The sequence below is a fragment of the Salmo trutta genome, chromosome 36 (assembly GCF_901001165.1).
Source record: "Salmo trutta chromosome 36, fSalTru1.1, whole genome shotgun sequence".
NCBI classification, from domain to species: Eukaryota; Metazoa; Chordata; class Actinopteri; order Salmoniformes; family Salmonidae; genus Salmo; species Salmo trutta.
The window spans coordinates 29356573-29380271 of record NC_042992.1 but is presented as its reverse complement, the minus strand read 5'-3'; the positions used below and the strand labels follow the sequence as shown (position 1 = coordinate 29380271).

Below are 23699 nucleotides of genomic sequence, written 5' to 3'. Positions count from 1 at the left end.
GATACAGAACCAAAAGAATGAACAACTGGGATGCGTCCATAGATACAGAACCAAAAGAATGAACAACTGGGATGCGTCCATAGATACAGAACAAAAACACTGAATGGCTGGGTTGCGTCTCTAGCAACCCTATATTTGTGTCGGGATGTTAAATGACGAGACAGGCATTGATGTGAGTAACCAGTCTTGTTCAGTACATTGCAATACATCCGGGTATCTCAAGCACACAGGTAAAAACACTGGAGTTGCAGTAATTAACAATTTCCAACAGATGGCATCACTGTGCCATCTTACACCCATAACAAATGCAGCTACTTTGCTGTTATTCTGGCTGTTATTTTTGACATGACTGTAGGTTAGCTATAGTTGGCTAGCTAGCAAGCAAGGGATAAGAACGTTGCCTGCCAGTATGGCAATGGAACATTTAGAACGAACAACTGGGTCACGTCCATAGATACAGAACAAAGCCGTTCATTCTTTTTGTTCTGTATCTATGGATGTGTCTATGGTCCCGTGTGGCTCAGTTGGTAGAGCATGGTGTTTGCAATGCCAGGGTTGTGGGTTCGATTCCCATGGGGGACCAGTACGGGGAAAAAAATGTATGAAATGTATGCATTCACAACTGTAAGTCGCTCTGGATAAGAGCGTCTGCTAAATGATTTAAATGTAAACACTGAATGACTGGGTTGCATCTCTAGCAACCCTAGATTTGTGTCGGGACTATATATTGTGGAAGGATGAAATAGTATGAATAAATTAATCAAAATAACTTTTTAAGGGACATATGTCAATCATTGTTTGAATATGTTGGTAACCCATTGTATAAATGTGATAACAACACCCGTGCCAATATATCCTCCAAACGCCGGCTTCTCGGGCATTATCGCTTAAATTGAACCTTGGGAACCTTAAGATCAGCCTAGTTCGGATCTCTTCATTCTTAAAGTGTCGTTTAAAAAATTGGCCTGCCATTTACTTTGACACAAATGTGTTTTTGCATAATTTCTCACTATTACATTGTCCAAAATGTTATGATCTGTTTTCAATGAAGCACTTTCTAATTCCACTACAAAAATAGTCCTTAATTACTATTTTGATTGTAAAAACAAACAGAACATACCCAAGGTGGACATTTGCTCTCAAAGTCAGTGTGTTCATTTTGACAGCTCATGTGGGTGTTCTCTGGATAGAAAGAAAACATAAGGTTTGATAGACAGGTCATTTGTAAGGAATTTAATAAACTTTGGGCTGTTGCATTCTAAGGAAGTAATCAGCGATGCAGGGCTGAGATGCCGACCTGACACAACACCATTACACCTCCATGCAGTTGACTATTACTGTAGATTTTCACAGGCCAGAGTTGATTATCCTGTTTATAACACAGATACTTCAAATTATTTTTGAACACACATTTGTGTCTGGCTCCAATAAACATTCTCAGGAACTCTTGATGGATTCTACCATTTATGTTTTACCAATCTACTAGAATAATAAGACTAACCAATAGCAAAACAGTAGGGTTCCTGCACCGTTGTGCTTGGAACCATAATTAATCCAGGATTAAAAATGGATTTCTAAAAGATTTCAGATTATTGACTTCTAGACTGTGGAGTCCTTGACTAATTCGTTTTTTTTATGTGCTATGTGAGCTATGTGCAGGTGGTTATGGCCTGAGATTGCTTCAGGGAAAGCTGGAAATCTCCATTCCATTGACACTGTAAATTAATCTGAAGTTAAACCTACCTAGGTCTAGATCTGGAGTAATGCTGGTTTTCTGTTCTACCTGAGAATTAATTTCATCACCTGTTTCCAGGTCTAAATAATTCATTGATTAGAGGGGAATAATGAAAATCAGCAGTGGAACTGGCTTCAATGTCCAGATTTGTATTCACCTGGGGCCTAATTTATAAACTGTGCAGAGGATTCACGTCAAAAGGTGGCGTACGGACAAAACACATAAAGTGTTTACACACTCAAATGCATTCAAGTTGTTTAAACATTTTATTTACACAAACAATTGACATTGTCATTTTTTTTTAGTCGCTGTGTGTTCCAGCGGGGTCGGTGGTGCTGCAGCTGAGCAGGAGCTGAGTGCACCCAGCCCAGCCGTCTCCGCTGCACATCGTGCGTCACAACCCTCCAGCAGCCGTGTCCTCACAGATGCAGTCCTTCAAACGTAAAGAGACACCATCGATGCAATTAACAAGGTTGCTAAGGAGTTGAAGTGGGACAGGCACGGCTTGGTTTCTGCGGGTGCTTCTCTGTAAAGCTTGGCCCGCTGCAGCACAGAGATCCAAGAGAACAGCTCTTGGTAATCGGAACCGGCTCATAAGCCACTCATCATCATTGGCCAGTAAATCTTGCTGGTCTCTGAAAATTCGCTCTCTCCGAATTCTTCCATTCCCCAATTCTTCCAACAGTGTCAAAGCAGCTGTTGTGCGTCATTACGCATTGTAATTGCATGCCTTTTTATACCCATCCATTTGATTGTCAAAGCTACCCAATTGCGTAACACCTTCAGGTGTGGTAATTACCCTGATTGTAACTGACAATGACAGGGCCATTATCACATTGACACGTTCTCCCGTCAAGTTTGATTTTTGTAAATCCCAAAGTTTGCTTAGAAAGTGGTGTACGCCTTCTTATGTACCTACGCAACGTTTGTAAATGAGGCCCCTGGTTTCTACCAATTGCTTTGGCCTTTTGTGTCTGGGCAGGGCAGGGGCAACACCTCGGCCTAGATTCAATCAGTTCCAACTCTAACCTTCGATGACCGACAACTGCACAGCAGTTTCATTGCTTTTGTTTAGGCGATGTTGGAGCAGGTTTTTGGCTAAAATGTCCTTGTACTTGGTAAGGTTAATGATGCCGTTGACCTCAACAAGGGCCACAGGACCAGTGGAAGCAAAATAGCCCAATAACATCAAAGATGCACTACCATATTCTACTGCTGGTATTAGGTACTTTTCTGCATATGCTTCACCTTTTCGACGCCAAACCCACCACTGGTGTGTGTGGCCAAAGAGCTCTATTTTCATTTCATCTGACCATAGCACCGCCTGGAGTTTGATAAACGGCATTGGATTGGAACCGGTACTATGGTCAGATGACATGAAAATAAAGCTCTTGGCCATTTTTAAACAATATCGCTTTCTTGTTAAACAATCTCTTTCTCTGAGAAATTGCATTAGTATAAAATATATATAATATACATGTTTTTGGAACATACAATATAGCTCAGTATTTGTATTATTTATTTTATACAGTCTTTTTTTGCGCATCTTTATCAAGGGTGCCAATAATAATGGACCCCATTGTGTACATGTTTATACAGACTAGCTAAAAAATAAGTACAAATTAAGAAATTATCCAATGGATTATGATAATTACCTGCTAAAAAGTGGAGGTGCAAAAAAACAAATTGCACCCCCGCTTTAATTTGCTCCATGGCTCAGGCACAAAAGTGCACGTCGAAAGGCTGTTTGGCTCAGCTCAGTCGCGACTAGTGAAGTGGAAGAACTTTGCTGGTGTTTGTTATTAATAAACGATGCCATGCTGGTGGCTGCTAACATTAGAATAAAACCCAGCCCTAAAAATAAACTTAGTCTGAAAAGCATTTGCACGTCATCTCATAGGGGAAACACACGGCACTGACACAAATTTACACTAAGTTCCCACTGCAGATTTCCCACTTTAAGCCCAAATAAATCATACTTTGACTAAAACAATGACTCATTGACTTAAATTGTTGTGCAACATCATGGGTAAGCTCTGGGCATTGTCTTTCAGCTGAACAAAATGTATTCTGTTCGTCAAGTTTCAAATGCATTCTGTCATTACTAAATGTGTAATATGATAGGTATTTTAACGCTACAATTATTATTTTTTTAAATACAACTTTGGGGGATCGTTTCAATCCATACCGCCGAAGATCAGCACTCTAGCGCGATTGAAATGTAAAGGTAATTTCCGATTGATCTGGAATATGCAGCGTTTACTGTGAATGCAGTCGCCGCAAACGTGGGAACATTGCCTTTCAAATTCTATCACGCTGTAGCGCAGGCTTTCTACATAGCAAAGCAGTGCACTCGTTTTAGCCACAGGTTCAGTAGTAGCGCTGCTGTGTTAATAGCGTCCCTCAAAAAATCACGAGCTTTCTCCAGTCTTTTAATTTTAGCAGTTCTGATGCACTTTCCATAATTTTGGAGCTTGTTCGACATTACAGCCGATGTGATACATTTTTCAACCAAATGCAGGCACTTGTCATCAGGGGTGTCGTCCGCCCCAAAAACCTGAGGGGGCACAAAGTACGTGAGGATGGCTGTGGGGAAGTTGGAGAATTTAGCATTTTTCAAACACCTGAAACAACTTTTTCCTGCAATCTAAAGCCATAATCATTATGCTAAATTCTAACGTGATAATGTTTATTTTTCTGCATATCTAAGCATAACTCTAGAGCTGTCTGAACCACATTTGACAATGCATGTCAGAACAGAAACTATACCAAGGATTCCAAGGAACTGCCCGTAGATCTCCGAGATATATCTGTGGAATTAGCCAGACTAATCGTTGCCCCCTCACATTGACTCTGTACCGGTGCCACCTGTTAATAGCCTCGCTACTATTATTTTCACTGTCATTTTACTGGGTTTTTTTCTTTCTTTTTTCTTTACTTATCTATTGTTTACCTCATACCTATTTTTTACTTTAAAATTGCACTGTTGGTTAGGGCTTGTAAGGTGAACCTGTTGTATTTGGCGCACGTGACAATAAACTTTGATTTGGAAGGGTATAAAACAATTTCTAGACTGTTGAAAGTTTCCAAGAGCACAGTGGTCTCCATCATTGGGAGATTGAAAAAATATGGAACTACCAAGACTAAGCCTAGAGCTGGCCCTAAGCCTAGAGCTGGCCGTTCGACCAAACTGAGCAAATGGCCAAGAAGGACTTTGGTCAGGGAGGTGACCAAGAAACGGATGACCACTCTGACAGAACTAGAGAGTTCCATAGCTGAGATTGGAGAACTTGCCAGAAAAACAGCAGACTGTACAGCACTTCACCAATCTGGGCTTCATGGTAGAGTGGCGAGACAAAAGCCACTCCTGAGAAAAAGGTACATGACAGCACACCTGGAGTTTGCAAAAAGGCACGTGAAAGACTGAGATCATAAGGCAAAAGTTGCTGTGGTCTGATGAGACAATTTTACTCTTTGGTCTGAATGTAAAGCGCTATATCTGGAGAAAACCAGGCACAGCTCATCACCCATCTAACACCATTCCTACTGTGATGCGTGGTGGGGGCAGCATCATGATATGGGGATGCTTTTCAGCGGCAGGAACTGGGAGGCTGGTATAAGGTTAAAGGAAACAATGAACGGAGCCAAATACAGGCAAATCCTTGATGAGATCCCGCTTCAGAGTGCAAACGACCTTAGACTGGGGCAAAGATTTACATTTGTACAGGACAGTGACCCCACAGCAACGCTGGAATGGATTCAGAACAAGAATGTGAAAGTCCTTTAGTTACCAAGCCAAAGCCCAGACTTGAATCCCATTTAAAAAAGGCCAGACTCCCAGACTTGAATCCCATTTAAAATCCTTGGAACGACTTAAAGATTGCTGTTCACCGCCACTCCCCATCTAACTCAACAGAGCAAAGAAAAATGGGAGAAAATCCCCAAATACAGAAGTGCAAAGCTGATACAGACACACCCAAGACGACTCAAAGCGGTAATCAATGCAAAAGGTGCTTCTACAAAGTATTGACTCGGGTGTGAATACATACAGTGTATTCAGAAAGTGTTCAGACCCCTTGATTTTTTCCACATTTTGTTACGTTAAATGTATTAAATAGTGTTTTCCTCATCAACCTACACATAATACCCCAAGCAAAGACAGGTGTATAGAATTTTTTTGCAAATTTATTAGAGATAAAAAACTGATATCCCATTTACATAAGTATTCAGACCTTTTATTCAGTACTTTGTTGAAGCACCTTTGGCAGCGATTACAGCTTGGGTATGACGCTACATGCAAGGCACACATCTGGAGCAGGTTTTCATCAAGGATCTCTCTGTACTTTTCTCCGTACCTCTTTCCCTTGATCCTGACTAGTCTCCCAGTCCCTGCCGCTGAAAACATCCCCACAGCATGATGCTGCCACCACCATGCTTCACCGTAGGGATGGTGCTAGGTTTCCTCCAGACGTGACGCTTGGCATTCAGGCCAAAGAGTTCAATCTTGGTTTCATCAGACCAGAGAATCTTGTTTCTCATGGTCTGAGAGTCTTTAGGTGCCTTTTGGCAAACTCCAAGCGGGCTGTCATGTGTCTTTTACTAAGGAGTGGCATCCGTCTGACCACTCTACCATAAAAGCCTGATTGATGGAGTGCTGTAGAGATGCTTGTCCTCGTGGAAGGTTCTCACATCTCCACAGAGGAACTCTGGAGCTCTTTCAGAGTGACCTTCGGGTTCTTGGTCATCTCCCTGACCAAGGCCCTTCTCCCCCGATTGCTCAGTTTGACCGGGCGGCCAGCTCTAGGAAGAGTATTGGTCCTTCCAAACTTCTTCCATTTCAGAATGATGGAGGCCACTGTGTTCTTGGGGACCTTCAATGCATTTTTTGATACCTTTCCCTAGATCTGTGCCTAGACACAATCGAGTCTTGGAGCTCAACAGACAATTCCTTCCACCTCATGGCTTTTGCTCTGACATGCACTGTCAGCTGTGGGACCTTATATAGACAGTTGTGTGCCTTTCCAAATCATGCCCAATCAATTAAAATAACCACAGGTGGACTCCAATCAAGTTGTAGAAACATCTCAATGATGATCAATGGAAACAGGATGCACCTGATCTCAATTTCGAGTCTTAGCAAAGGGTCTGAATACTAATGTACATTTTTAATAAATGTACAAAAATGTCTAAAAACCTGCTTTTGCTTTGTCATTGTACAGTGAGGAAAAAAAGTATTTGATCCCCTGCTGATTTTGTACGTTTGCCCATTGACAAAGAATTAATCAGTCTATCATTTTAATGGTAGGTTTATTTGAACAGTGAGAGACAGAATAACAACAACAAAAAAATCCAGAAAAACGCATGTCAAAAATGTTATAAAATGATTTGCATTTTAATATTGCAGTAATATTATTTTTAAATATTATATTATTATTAAATATTTTATAATAATATTTTTACGAGAATAAATGCATTTTCTGAACACCCCACAACATTAAGTACATATTAAACCTTCAAGAAAACATATTTTCTCACCTCCAGGCATTAAATCCCTTTTATTATTGTCCATTTTTGTCTGATGGACAACATTTATCTTCAACCCAGTCACAGACAATATGGACGTTGTCTGAATATGATTATAAAATATACTTGTTATAAAATCAACATTTACCTAATGCTCATGTGTCCCCCAAACCAATTCAATTATTATAAATATAACATTTTGCTATATTAAACCCTGAAATAAAAAAATGCTTTCAATTCAGAATATTAACAAATATAATCTTCTTGGGATTGTCCTTAACATTTCACACTGAGCTCAGAAAACATTAAATTCATATTTATTAATCTTTGCCATTTTATTAAAAAAATATTGTCATGTGACGGGGTTGAGACTAGGGTGACGGGGTTGAATACTGTAACGGGGTTAAAGAGACACATCAGTTTACATATAAACTAGTTTAGTTTGCTATCAAAATCCATCCCAAGATTTACCCTAAAACCTTTCATTTCATTGTATTCGACCATGTAATAAGGACATTAGATATATATTTAGAATAATCTTGGTTTTATTAACCAAACTGCAGTAAATATTGAAACAAATAAAAACACATCAGGCATTAGGGTGATTAATAACATTCAACAGGTTTCATCAGAAAAGTTCAACGTGTCATCAAACTGTAGGAACATTTTCCAAGGGCATTTAGAACGCTAGAACAGCACTAGTGTCAGCATGACTATTCTTCTTCTCAGGAGCACCCTATTCGTTCATTCATGGTTTTCTTCCTGGGAGTCTGGCCCACACATCTCTCTCAACCTCTACGTGGCTGGATGTCAAACGCTGTGGGGGTGGAATCATCTCAAGGACTTCATCAAACTGATACCTGTGGATGTCGTCTCGAGAAGGCCGGAAAAACCTGCTTGGTCCTTCATGATGCATACATTTCACTTGTACACAAATTTTTATCCGTGCTGAGGATGATGCTTGGATAATGGTCATCCTCGTATTCCACTACACACTGCCCAATAAAACCTGGATTTTGTCCACAGGTTGTGGATTTTCCTCATTGGCTGGCTGTTCTGTAGCAGCCAGGACCTTCTGCCTGAAACTGAAGTGCTGTGTGTTAAAGCATGTACAGTTTAGGTCCTTCTTTGTTGAACAAAGGCAGCTGACATCACGAGACATCAGCTCACCAGGAGCAAGGGTGATGACCTGATCTGGACTTTGTGGAGGAGTGGTCAAGTTCCTTAGTACTCCTTTCCTCTCCTTGCTTCTTTTGTATGCTGTTCTCCACTGTTTACGCTTCTGATCCTGGTCTCTCTCACTTAAATCACTGATGTTTTTGTTTTTCCCTGCCTCAAAATGTATTTTCCATCTCTGACGCTCTCTCTCAAGGTATTGTTCTCCTTTTTCTGGTTCAGCATTTTGAAATGCTTGACACTGTCTTTGTTTTCTGCTGCTGATGTGGGTGCCATCATTTCCTAGATGTTTCAATGGATAACGTTAAATAAAAGATTCTTAGAATATATACAAGTATACACTTTAATCCTTGAGTAATTTAGGATTTAGAGTGACATAAAGGAACAACTGAAGTTAAGAGCCTTGCCCAACTCTCCTACCACTAGGCTACCTGCCTTAAAATATATTTTTTGCTCACATGGAACACATTACAGCATGTTTCATAAGTGAATATAAACAATATATAATGTTTAATATATTGAATAATTCATTTGTTTAGATTCAATATTCATAAATAAAGTAAATAACTCAACCCTGCCATAGGTTTACAACCCTGTTACAATGAAATGTGATGGGGTTGAGTGTGAGGGTTGTGTTTTTTGGCTCAAAATGGGCTCTGCTTCTCATGTGGTGAAGGACAGGAGACCACACGGTGTGGATGAAATTAAAAGATTGTATATTTCTATGTGTTAAAGTATCATTTTGATAAGTACTAGTTTTCCATCTTTATTTCATGTAAGAGGGTTGAGTTGGTCAGCTCGATGATCCCCACCTGACTTAAAAAATTATAATAATACAGATATAAAAGAATGTGATTACTTGCCTGTTAATGTACCATGCAGTTGAAAATTGTTGAATGATGTCACTTCCTATTAATGATGGCACATAAGGTTGGACTGACCATTTTTATTGGCAGAGTTTGGTTGGCGTGACGGGGTTGAGTGTAGATTGCGGGACAGAGCTAAATTGTGTGATTATATTCAATAATCATGCATTTATTTGACAATAATACCTTCGCAACAAAAGAACACAAATATATGTTTGCATTAATGGCAAAATGTATTAATTATGTGCATATTTTAATATTAATTTCCCAAGTAAAAATTTAGTGAAACACCTGGGGGACATGACACAATTCTTAGTGTCAGTTAAAATATAAGATTTTTTATAATAAAGTTTAAATTAATGCTATATTTATTTCAAGTAATTATACTGGACATTTCAATTTATATACAATCTCTTTTAACATTTCATTTTGGTGATCCAATACTTGAAATATAATATAAAAAGTCAGAGGGACTGAAATATTACCCAAGCCCAAGAATGACCCTTAAAGGTACATCGTATTTAAAGAGATAGCTTAACATAAATCTACTGAAAATCCTACTGAATATGAAAATCCTAGAACATATGTTGGCCAGCAAGTGTGAGGGTTTTTAGCTGTTGAATTACATTTATTCTGTGTGCGAAAGGGAACCTGCAAAGCCATTACGCAACTTCATAAGGGAGGTCTGAATACCAATTACAGAGAAGAGCTTAGGAAAGGCGTGTATAGGAAAGCCTTAATTTCCTAAGTCGTGATTGGGCCGTAATTGATTTTAATTTTTTTTTAAATGTCTCCTAGCCCCTTAGCAATATTTTAGTAATTTACATAAATGACATTACTATGAAGCGGGCAGCCATGGATATGGACAGCGCATGGGTGCTGATAGTAGGCTAATTCAAGAAGGCCTCATACATTTAATCAGTCTTCATTTTAATTTGACCTTAGGCCCCTTTAACAACAAGAAGACTTTGTGTTGGAGCCTATTTCTTCCTATTCTAGAAATAAGAGGTAGGCCTACCTGTTTCAAGGCCTCAAATTGAAGGGGTATGTGAGGACATTGTGGCTTTTGTTAAAGAAAATGGCTAAAAGCATAAGCCTACACCTTGTTAGCATAAGATTTTATTTTTATGAAATTGCCCTGATCTATAATGAAGTTTTAGTCTGCAATGCTTTATGCTAGAAACACAATGCAAAATACTGGGAAAAGACGTGACTCAGATGCATATGGGATATATTTGGTTTGTCTCTATGACATGCAGAGGCTGCACTACAACTTTCTACAGCTATGAAGACAAAAAATGTGTTATTCTGTCAATATCAACTGACTTTCAACATTTCAACAGGCTATTAAACAACATACAGTGCCTTCAGAAAGTTTTCACACCTCATTACTTGATCCACATTTTGTTGTGTTGTATCCTGGATTGAAAATTGATACATTTTTGTGTCACTGGCCTACACACCACACCTTATAATGTCAAAGTGGAATTATGATTTAGAAATTGTTACAAATTCATTTGAAATGAAAAGCCAGAAATCTCTTGAGTCAATAAGTAGTCAACCCCTTCGTTATGGCAAGCCAAAATAAGTTCAGGAGTACAAATGTGCTTAACAAATCACATAATAACTTGCATGGACTCACTCTGTGTGCAATGACTACCTCATCTCTGTAGCCCACACACAATTATCTGAAAGGTCCCTCAGTTGAGCAATGAATTTCAAACGCTGATTCAACGAAGAAAGGCACCTATTGGTAAATGGGTAAAAACATATATATATTCCTTTGAGCTTAGTGAAGTTACTAATTACACTTTGTATGGTGTATCAATACACCCAGTCACTACAAAGATACAGGCATCATTCCTAACTCAGTTGTCAGAGAAGAAGGAAATCTCTCAGGGATTTCACCATGAGGTCAATGGTGACTTTAAAATAGTTACAGACACAACATTGAACAAAACTATAGACACACATACAGTACAACAATTACATATTACGTAAAGAAACATGAATGTCATAACTAAAAAACAGCTGTACTAAAGACAATTACACTCTTTGATGATGATATTTACATTAACGAACTGTTTAAACTCCACCAACGTGACCAAATCATCACATTTTTAAATGTTCAGGAGAGAATTCCAGGACCACAGAGCTCAGTAACTACAACTATTCCTACCATGACCTGTTCTAATTCTTGGTACTGTTAAAAGCAAATGAGAATGAGAATGTAATTTATATTTATTTACTGACCAGATTAAAAAAGAACAGAGATAAAGTGTCATTTTACCCAGTATGGCCTTACAAATCAGTGTATACCAGTGTTTAAGCCTACGCTAGGTCAATGACGACCAGCCAATGGCACTGTAGAGATCACAATGATGTGTTAGATGTTTTTGATAGGTTCATTTACCGGAGGGCCGCATGATATACTGAATCAAGTGCTCTCATGGTAGTGGTTGAGGCCTGCATATATATAACATCACTAAAATCTAAAACCGCCAGTAATGTACATTGTACCAGCTCCTTCCTGGCCTCCAGAGAAAAACAAGCCTTACGCCCGTAATAAAAACCTATTCTCAGCTTGAGCTTCCTTATCAAGTTCTCCACATGAACAGTGAAGCTCAGCTTGTCATCCAACCACACCCCCAACTATTTGTACACTTGAGAAGATCTGCAGAGAAGAATGGGAGAAACTCCCAAAATACAGGTGTGCCAAGCTTGTAGCATCATAACCAAGACGACTCAAGGCTGTAATCGCTGCCAAAGGTGCTTCAGCAAAGTACTGAGTAAAGGTTCTGAATACTTATGCAAATGTGATATTTCAGTTAATTTTATTGGATTTTTAGCAACATTTTCGAAAAACCTGTTTTGCTTTGTCGTTATGGGGTATTGTGTGTAGATTGATGAGGGGGGGAAAACGATTTAATACATTTTAGAATAAGGCTGTAAAAATTCAAGGGGTCTGAATGCAACAATATTATGGGGCATTCACATGCAATTGGAGTTATCGGAAGTTCATAGTTCCGCCTGGGAAGTTTCACTTGATCGACGCTCCAATTCGTGGAAACTGGGAATGTTCGTTTTCACCACTGACCTTTTACCTTTTCAACCAAAAGATGACAACAAATCAATTTTTGACAATTACTAACTTCAATCAATATGGATAATGTAACCAGTTTGACCATGTTGTCAATGTTAAGCAAGCTAGCTAACTTCATTATTAGTTAGCTTATCAAGCAATTTAAAATCTTATTAGTTGAAGATTTGTTCCAACCTTAAAAGCACTTGAACACAATCATGTCGGATTTACGACATCCCACTACCCAGTTTCCCACTTCCTACAAGCATGTGAATGCCCCATAAATCCTCCCATCTCCACAATTTTAATCTAGCTTTAGATATCTTCAATGTCGAGCATAAATCTATGTTTGGATAATGTCTCTGTTTAATGAGTATAGACAGACAGTGATAAGGAAAATATATTAAAATGATTAAACCCATAAGCATTCATGTGATGTAAAAACTGTGATGTAAAAACACTGTAGCCCTTAGAGGGAAACAATCTAAAGACATTCCGCTCTGAAGAGAAACACGACAATGTTACTTGACAATGTCATCATCATGTGTAAAAAAATGCATTGAAGTCTTGGATTGTCTTAGATTGAAAGTTTGATAGGGATGAAATCTTTGTTTACACAGTTTGTGCATACTGTATCTAATTAAATGTTCTTTTAAATGTCAGTATGTCTCTGAGAATGTTGACCTAAGTTCTTTCTCACGGATTTATAACGCATGTAAGGCCTTATTATTCAGTAGAGCTATCACTTTAATAGGACTAACCTTTTCACATTTCTGTAATGACCTACCTCGGAAAGAAAACACCCAAACTGGAATATCTGGCTCTCCTTTAAGCATGGTGGGGAAAATATTGTTAATCCATCTTTGATTTCTATCTGTAATAGAGAAGCAAGCTGAAAAATTCATATTCATAGTGACAGTCATGTTCACTTAAAGAGCCCTTAGACATGGAAGTACTTAGCTTTATATAAAATACCAGTCAAAAGTTTGGAAACACCTACTTATTCAAGGGTTTTTCTTTTTTTTACTATTTTCTACATTGAAGAATAATAGTGAAGACATCAAAACTATGAAATAACACATATGGAATCATGTTGTAACCAAAACAGTGTTAAACAAATCAAAATATATTTTAGATTCTTCAAAGTAGCCACCCTTTGCCTTGATGACAGCTTTGCACAATCTTGGTATTCTCTCAACCAGCTTCACCTGGAATGCTTTGACAGTCTTGAAGGAGTTCCCACATATGCTGAGCATTTGTTGGCTCCTTTTTCTTCACTCTGCAGTCCAATTCATCCCAAACCATCTCAATTGGGTTGAGGTTGGGTGATTGTGGAGGCCAGGTCATCTGATGCAACACTCCATCACTCTCCTTCTTGGTCAAATAGCCTTAACACAGCCTGGAGTTGTGTTGGGTCATTGTCCTGTTAAATAAAGGTTACATTACATTAGCAGAGAGGTTTGGAACTCTATTTCTTATTGTTCTATTAACTAATTTACCACCTGGTGATGTTACCAAGCAGGCCAAACCTCCATCCCGCTGAAATGTCCGGCGGCCTTTTCAAACAGTTCTTACACTGAAAGGGCATTATTATCATTTTCACAATGTTACAGTATTAGGGGAGAGTGGGTTAAGTTGAGCAACCTACAAAATGTATAATTTCACCAAATATTTAGGAAGAGGTCATCATTTCATGGAGTCTGTGAAGGAAGAAACCACATGGAAAAAGTGGTCCAAAAAAGGTCTAAAGAACAGAGTCAAATGAATTTATTGTGTTTGAGGTTTCATGATGCTTATTTCTAAACCAAAGTAAATAATTTAAAGATTTTTCTGTACATCAGTTGGGGACTCTATAAGCTTCAATATGGGGTTCTAAACCTAGTGTGAAAGTGCATCCTTGTAGCTGTGTCGGCTAACATAGTCAAAATGTTGGGGTAAGTTGAGCCAATGGTTGAGCCAATGGCAAGTTGAGCAAATTGAAGTGTTTACTTCCTAGGCGTAATGCAAGGCATTATCGCTAGGATATGAGGTAACAACAGGGCCTGTCCTATGTTAAAAGTGTTTTTAAAAAGTACAAAGTGTTTGTTAGCTGTTAAGACTGAGTTAAAAGAGTGATTGTGTTGAATTGTGTTTGGGAAATAAGATAGACATGGTTTTAAAAGGGTAGTGGTAATATTTCATTCAGAACACACATTTGTAGATGGCTTAACTTACCCTCTCCAATTGGGCTAGGTTGAATGCCAGGATACCACTTTTTTTGGACAAATTCAGATTATTTCCAGGGATACATAACATCCTGAATTATATGTAGATATCTTTATTAGAAAGAATACGATATTTCCCTTGTCGGAGTGATGCTCAACATACCCCACTCTCGCTATTCAAACTCATAGTGTGGAAATATATTGTCACGCCCTGACCATAGAGAGCCCTTGGTTCTCTATGGTGTAGTAGGTCAGGGCGTGACTAGGGGGTGTTCTAGTTCAATATTTCTATGTTGGTGTTTTGTATGGTTCCCAATTAGAGGCAGCTGGTATTCGTTGCCTCTAATTGGGGATCATATTTAGGTAGCCATTTCTCCCACTTGTGTTTGTGGGATATTGTTTGGTTTTGTGCTTGTTGCACCACATAGTCACGTTTTGTTGCTTGTTAGTTGTTTTGTTGAAGAAGTTTCACGTTAAATAAATATGTGGACCTCAACACACGCTGCGCCTTGGTCCGCTCATTTTGAAGAACGTGACAGAATATCCCACCACAAAAGGACCAAGCAGCGTGTCCACGAGGTAAAGGAGTTTTGGACATGGGAGGAAGTCATGGGAGGACACGAGACCCTTCCTTGGCAGGAGTCACAAAGGAGCATGGAAGGAAGCGACGACGCCGGGGACCGCGGCCACAGAAACCCCAAGATTTCTTTTTTTTTGGGGGGGGGGGGCACATGGAGCTGGCGGCTGAGCAGAGGGAAGAGCCAGAGACCGTCAGGGAGGCGATAGAGAAGTGGTAGGTCGACCCAAGGAGTGAGCCAGAGCCCGCCTGGGAGTCGATGGAACAATGTGAGGGGGGATATCGGAGAATTATGTTGGCGAGGAGTAGGCTGCAGCGCAGGCGTGCTGAAGAGCGTGTCATCAGTCCGGTGCCATCTGTGCCGGCTCCACGCACCAGGCCAACAGTGCGTCTCTCCAGCCCGGTATGTCCTGTGCCGGTTCCTCGCACTCGCCCTGAAAAGCGGGTCATCAGTCCGGTGCAATCTGTGCCAGATCTCCGCACTCATCTTGAAGAGCCAGAGACCGTCAGGGAGGCGATGGAGAAGTTGGGAGAGATGTTGGTCAAGTGTGTTCTGCACAACATTAGACCTGAAGATCCTGTCAGCAGTCTGGTGCGTCATGGGCCAGCTCTCCGCACCCTCCCGGAAGTGCGTGTCACCAGTCCGGTGCCACCTGTGCCGGCTCCACGCACCAGGCCTCCAGTGCGCCCCACCAGTCCGGTACGTCCTGTGCCAGCTCCCCGCACTTGCCCTGAAGTGCGTGCCACCAGTCCGGTGCCACCTGTACCGGCTCCACGCACCAGGCCTCCAGTGCGCCCTCCCCAGTCCGGTACGTCCTGTGCCAGCTCCCCGCACTCGCCCTGAAGTGCGTGTCACCAACCCGGTGCCACCTGTGCCGGCTCCACGCACCAGGCCTCCAGTGCACCTCCCCAGCCCGGCACGTCCTGTGCCGGCTCCACGCACTAAGCCTCCAGTGCGCCTCTACAGCCCGGAGCCTCCAGCGACGGTCAACGGCCCGGAGCCTCCAGCGACGGTCAACGGCCCGGAGCCTCCAACGACGATCAACGGCCCGGAGCCTCCAGCGACGGTCAACGGCCTGGAGCCTCCAGCGACGGTATATTGTGAATATTGAGATATTAAATAAATGATAGAGAAGAAGCACAGAATCAAAGGAGAAAGTTAAGGGTTCTCTGTAGAAAGCCAGAAGGCTTTGGAATGTGTTTGATGGAGGAGTGTTGATATAGAGAGCGACGTGTTGATATAGGGAAGACAGATGGATATCTGTGGATTAGATGAAGGAGGGGTTGAGGTCAGAAGGTGAGGACAGAGTCTCTTAAGAGAGTAATAAATGTTTGGTATCCTGTTACGCTCTTTATTAGCTTCCTGTAGAGCCATAAAATGTAAGGATTGCAGAGAAGGAGGAGTGTCTTAAGTGGGATATAAATATCTGGATGGGACAAATGTTGGGTTGTCTCATTACAGCTACAGAACCTTTGGGAAGAATTAAACTTGGTTAAAGCTTCTCTAGTGTCGGTGGGTTATTTACTCAGAAAAATAAGAACCTAACAACAGAAAACAACAATGCAAAAAACAAAGGACATCAAGGTCAAGTAAAATCATAACAGCAAGGCCAACTGTATATGTTTGAGTGCATGTCTGGCACTATTTACATGTGTCTTGGTCCGTGTATGTGTGCATTTGAATGAGAGTGTGTGTATATTCATGTGTACAAACACCTGCACGGCATCAGCCTCAGGCAAACCAGCATTAGCTGTAAAAACACTGCCCCTCAGTATCATTCAAACTTACTTTTTATTATGTTTTATTTTTACTTTATTTTTTTATACTGTTATCATCATTCTATCCCCCACCCAGCAACTCCCCTCCCACTTGTCTCCAATTCCACATCCCAACCATGAGCTTCTCACAGCCCATCCCACCTATCTCTGCTGGCCATCCTCCTCGGATTTCTACGCAGCATACACTACCATTCAAAAGTCTGGGGTCACTTAGAAATGTTCCTGTTTTTGAAAGAAAATCACATTTTTGGTTATTAAAATAACATCAAATTGATCAGAAATACAGTGTAGACATTCTTAATATTGTAAATGACTATTGTAGCTGGAAACAGCAGATTTTTACAGTGGTTCCTCTGTTAGAAGTTGCGACATACTGCGGCACACCCTGCGTGCTGCTGCAGCATTCTGTGGCACGTCATTTAATTCTCTGCCATTTCTTCTGTTACTGCAAGTTATTGCTAGTTTGACCACCAGAGGGCATCTTTGAGAAGCATTTGATAGTATTCCGTATTGGCATTACCAGAGAATTTAAAACCATTTTTGTAATAACATAGTATATGGGATTGATTTAAAAAAAATGTGGCTTAATTAATATGATTCATATTATGGTGTTTCCATTCAGATTAAAATGAAAAACGAAATCCTAATGGAATGGAAAATATGGAGCTGTACAACGTGATTGTCGGGAGTAGGCTACAGGATGGGAGGATTCTAAATTGTTTTGCCTTCATTAGACAACTTTGTTCCAATATTTCTGTAAATCAGTGATATTTATTTCCATAGTAATTCATTATGGATCCATAACTAAATTAACATCTGGATTTTTCACCCTGCCAGCTCCTATTAGTTCTATTGAGCACCGTGGCACCAACTCGCCTTCTGAATGTTCTATTCCCAGCTTATTGTTCAACGTCACAATGCCTGCTTCGCTATTGTTGGCAATGAAAACAACAAAAATAATTTTGGAACTCTGCGGTCTTCCCATTGTTTCCTATGGGGGAAATATAGGCATGTCTGTCTTTTTCTCCAAATATCTCGCAATGTGTATATTTTGATTTTTTCAAGTCAGACACCATTTTAATCATGAAAATCTCCTCTTTCCATTTATGTAAGCCTGGGCAGCTAGCTCGGTTGTCATCAAATGCTAGCCCCAAAATACTTTTTGCCCTTGGAACTCATTTTCCTATGGAGAGGCATGCCGGTCTTTTTCGCCAAATATCTCACTATGTATATTTCGTTTTTTTCAAGTCGGGTGTAACCGGTGTGAAATAGATAGCTAGTTAGCAGGGTGCGCGATAATAGCGTTTCAATCGGTGACGTCACTCGCTCTGAGACCTTGAAGTGGTTGTTCCCCTTGCTGTGGCGTTTGTGGAGCGATGGGTAATGATGCTTTGAGGGTGGCTGTTGTCTATGTGTGTAGAGGCTCCCTGGTTCAAACCCAGGTAGGGGTGAGGAGGGGGATGGAAGCAAAACTGTTACACAGGCACCATTTTAATCAGGAGAATCTCCTCTTTGTAAGTCTGGGCAGCGAGCTCGTTTGTCATCAATCGCTAGACCAGAAATAGTCAGAAGTTTTTATTTTTTCTCTACGTTTTCATTACGCAGACATAAGCACAGTTGACACCATCGAGGTGCGGATGTTTACTTTCTACACAAGTTGTTTTCCAGTTTCGTCCGACGATCAGATTGTAGTGGTAAAATAAAAAAGGATACATTTTTTATGTAATTCTAACCATCACCCCAGTCATAACAGGCTCTGCGTACGTTCGATTCCATTACTTTGCTATGGGCTCGCGCTAGTGTTTCAGTTTAGCCAACGTTCTTAAGCCGTTTTTCAACCTTGGGTAAATTTTGACTCGTTCTATTGTCGTAAGGACAGCGTAGCTAACAAATTGTCAGCCAACATAATGTATAAGGTAACTTATTTGAAAAGTCATTACTTTATTACATTGAGTAGCAAGCTACCCCTTGGTCATTAGGGCAAATCTATTAGACTATTCTTTAGTAAAGGTTGAATAGTCTATTGTTCAGCTATTAGCCCCCCTCCCCAACCTGCAACAAATTGTTGTTCCCATCTCATTCCTTTCCCTCTTCCACGCATCATCATTCTGCTCCTGAGTGGCTCGCTTGTGGGCGTGCTGGCAGGATATGGCAGCATCTTCGGTTGTGTCTTTTTGTCGAGAGCAAAACCTTTTTTATTTTCCATCAAAAATAATTGTTCTGAAAGCAACTTTTTTCCGACACAAAGGAAGTCAAAGTGGACACCTACGAAGATGGCATCTCAGGTAAGCAGCACTGGGCTGTATTGACGTATCCTAAAAATCTGCTGCTTTAGATTGAACGGTCATATCTCAGTTATTGTTTCATATCTATAAAAGATAAGCTGTTTTCTTTACTTTCAGAGACCGAACAGATCAAGGGGTCGAAAATGTAGATATTGCCAGATGTTCACTGTCCGAGGAACAGGCCGTGGAAGCTTTATTGCTGGCAAAAGTGTCCATAACCAGAGGTAATTAAACTGTTCTGTGTTCTTTTTCTCCATCTCGGCCTGTCTTGTTGTACCTGTCTTACATGCATTAATTTTTTTTTAAACTTAAGATGTCAGCTGCTAATTTTCAGATTTACACCCCGTGAACACAGCCATTTTCACTGGACTATCTGTTGCTGCCAAGTCATGATTTCCCTGGGGGTTAGCCTTGCAATAACCAAGTGGTGAGACACAGCCCTCTATATTTAAATGTTACAGGTAAGTGTCTCCATCACATACAGTATCTTCTATTGACATTATCTTCTATTGTTTGTCCTCATGTGTCTGTTTTTCAGCATAAAGTACTCTGTAGCCACTTAGTGCGGACACCAGGTGAGACCACACACACACACAATAACAGTCTCTTTTTCACTTCATCCCTCTCCCCCTTCTCCCTAAATCCTCTAGGTTATATCAGCTGTTTTGGTGAACCCCTCCCGCATCTGAACTGGCTGACATAGAGTGCACAGCATGATCATAGGTGAGATGTCACTTGGTCGGGTCAACAGGAAGTATTATTAAAGAGATGCTTTACATTGAAATAAGAATAAATTAGAATAAAAAAACAAGGCTTAATCATGCTCTCTCTAGCCATCTGTCACTCGTCTTCAGGTATGTTTTGATGTGAGAGAGGAAGCCAGTCCCGTCATCGCCACCTCACCCGCTCTTAAGATAACCTTCGGGTCAACTGGGGCCCCAAGGCTGGTTAGGAGACAACGCAATTGTGATGAACTGAGAGAATATCAGGGTAGCACTGTAATTCATGAATCATATGCTGTCTGCCACTGTTCTTACCTCTTTCCCTTTTTGTCTTCAACACCTCTCTCCCCACCTTGTCTTTCTTCCTGGTTTTATAATGCACACCATATGTGCATTGAAGTACAGATTGAACTTGTATTCATAATATAATATTACAATTATCATAATTATAATGCATTTATGCATTTATAACACCTGGATAATGAAGTTCTTTCAATAAAGCATTTCACATTCTCCGCTGGTTGAAATTAAGTATCTCATTGAAATATTATCCTGTGTCCTCAGATAAATGCAGATGAAGGGAGTTAGATATGCATCGTTTTTTTTCTGCATATATGAAATACAACTCAATCATGTTTCTAGTACTTAGTTACAATATGTAATCATTGATGTCCCAGGAGCAGGAGTGGTAAACACTGTTGAAGTGTATAATTGTAATACATACATGCAGACACAGCATCATTCAAATAATGGAGTTTGATATGACTGAAAAATAATGTCTCAGAGATTTATACCTGAACCGCACATTTATTTGCCAAGGAAGAGTACATGATCAGTGAATATATTCAATGTACAGGCTACAATATGGGAACCTCATGCATGGTAATAACTACAGTACATGTGTATATAGGACTTGCATCCTTGGCACAATAAAATTATTATATTCTACTCTATCCAAATGTAAACGTTTCGCTTCCGTCCCTCTCCTCGCCCCTACCTGGGCTCGAACCAGGGAGCCTCTGCACACATCGACAACAGCCACCCTCGAAGCATCGTTACCCATCTCTCCACAAAAGCCACGGCCCTTGCAGAGCAAGGGGAATAACTACTTCAAGGTCTCAGAGCGAGTGACGTCACCAATTGAAATGCTATAAGTGCGCACCCCGCGAACTAGCTAGCCATTTCACACCGGTTACACTCACCCCCCTTTGACCTCCTCCTTTTCCACAGCAACCAGTGATCCGGGTCAACAGCATCAATGTAACAGTTTCGCTTCCATCCCTCTCCTCACCCCTAACTGGGCTCAAACCATGGACCCTCTGCACACATTGACAACAGCCACCCTCGAAGCATCGTTACCCATCGCTCGTTGAAGAACACGGGGAACAACTACTTCAAGGTCTCCGAGCGATTGACGTCACCGATTGAAACACTATTAGCTTGCAACCCGCTAACAAGCTAGCCATTTCACACCGGTTACACATAGGCTTCATTAATGCCATTCAGACTTGAAGTTGATACAAATCAAATCAAATCAAATCAAATGTATTTATATAGCCCTTCGTACATCAGCTGATATCTCAAAGTGCTGTACAGAAACCCAGCCTAAAACCCCAAACAGCAAGCAATGCATGTGAAAGAAGCATGGTGGCTAGGAAAAACTCCCTAGGAAAAACTCCCTAGAAAGGCCAAAAACCTAGGAAGAAACCTAGAGAGGAACCAGGCTATGAAGGTGGCCAGTCCTCTTCTGGCTGTGCCGGGTGGATATTATAACAGAACATGGTCAAGATGTTAAAATGTTCATAAATGACCAGCATGGTCAAATAATAATAATCCTAGTAGTTGTCGAGGGTGCAGCAAGCACGTCCGGTGAACAGGTCAGGGTTCCATAGCCGCAGGCAGAACAGTTGAAACTGGAGCAGCAGCATGGCCAGGTGGACTGGGGACAGCAAGGAGTCATCATGCCAGGTAGTCCTGAGGCATGGTCCTAGGGCTCAGGTCCTCCGAGAGAAAGAAAGAAAGAGAAAAAGAGAATTAGAGACAGCATATTTAAGTTCACACAGGACACCGGATAAGACAAGAGAAATACTCCAGATGTAACAGACTGACCCTAGCCCCCCGACACATAAACTACTGCAGCATAAATACTGAAGGCTGAGACAGGAGGGATCAGAAGACACTGTGGCCCCATCCGATGATACCCCCGGACAGGGCCAAACAGGCAGGATATAACCCCACCCACTTTGCCAAAGCACAGCCCCCACACCACTAGAGGGATGTCTACAACCACCAACTTACCGTCCTAAGACAAGGCCGAGTGTAGCCCACAAAGATCTCCGCCACGGCACAACCCAAGGGTGGGGGGGGGGGCGCCAACCCAGACAGGAAGACCACGTCAGTGACTCAACCCACTCAAGTGATGCACCCCTCCCATGGACGGCATGGAAGAACACCAGTAAGCCAGTGACTCAGCCCCTGTAATAGGGTTAGAGGCAGAGAATCCCAGTGGAGAGAGGGGAACCGGCAAGGCAGAGACAGCAAGGGCGGTTCGTTGCTCCAGCCTTTCCGTTCACCTTTACACTCCTGGGCCAGACTATACTTAATCATAGGACCTACTGAAGAGATAAGTCTTCAGTAAAGACTTAAAGGTTGAGACTGAGTCTGCGTCTCTCACATGGGTAGGCAGACCATTCCATAAAAATGGAGCTCTATAGGAGAAAGCCCTACCTCCAGCCGTTTGCTTAGAAATTCTAGGGACAATTAGGAGGCCTGCGTCTTGTGACCGTAGCGTACGTGTAGGTATGTACGGCAGGACCAAATCGGAAAGATAGGTAGGAGCAAGCCCATGTAATGCTTTGTAGGTTAGCAGTAAAACCTTGAAATCAGCCCTTGCCTTAACAGGAAGCCAGTGTAGGGAGGCTAGCACTGGAGAAATATGATCAAATTTTTGGGTTCTAGTCAGGATTCTAGCAGCCGTATTTAGCACTAACTGAAGTTTGTTTAGTGCTTTATCCGGGTAGCCGGAAAGTAGAGCATTGCAGTAGTCCAGCCTAGAAGTAACAAAAGCATGGATGAATTTTTCTGCATCATTTTTGGACAGAAAGTTTCTGATTTTTGCAATGTTACGTAGATGGAAAAAAGCTGTCCTTGAAACAGTCTTGATATGTTCTTCAAAAGAGAGATCAGGGTCCAGAGTAACGCCGAGGTCATTCACAGTTTTATTTGAGACGACTGTACAACCATCCAGATTAATTGTCAGATTCAACAGAAGATCTCTTTGTTTCTTGGGACCTAGAACAAGCATCTCTGTTTTGTCCGAGTTTAAAAGTAGTACAACAACTATGATAGCTGAGGTTCATAGATAGGTTCTGAAGTAATATTCATACCAAACGTTTCAGGGTCCATACACAGATTGTCTATATACTGTAGCTAGCTACACATCCATAGGCAAACAGTTAATTTTATCCTCCACTACACAATAAGCAAGTAATTAGTTAGCTATGTTACTTCAGCTGCATTGCGAGGCAAGCTTACATAATTGTACATTCAATTTGCAGTAAATGCTTAAGCTAGCTGGATTCTTTACATCCACTGTTTCACAAGACGACAGCCTGATTTGCTGGTTTTCTCAGGAGTCCCTAAAACATTAAACAACACTAATTACAAATTCATTCTCCTAACACTAGTTAGCTGGCTAATGTAAGCTAGTCAGATAACCTGCTAAATAGCGATTCTCGTAAATTAACTTGA

The 23699-nt window shown here is 41.0% G+C and overlaps 1 long non-coding RNA gene across 1 annotated transcript; it reads right to left on the bottom strand.

Moving 5' to 3' along the window:
* Positions 1 to 1627: 1627 nt before the first annotated feature.
* Positions 1628 to 3853, bottom strand: LOC115176219 (uncharacterized). Its single transcript, XR_003872186.1, has 2 exons — positions 3391 to 3853; positions 1628 to 2168 (listed from the first exon to the last, which is right to left on the bottom strand). It is a non-coding gene; the product is annotated as an uncharacterized LOC115176219 (long non-coding RNA).
* Positions 3854 to 23699: the final 19846 nt, after the last annotated feature.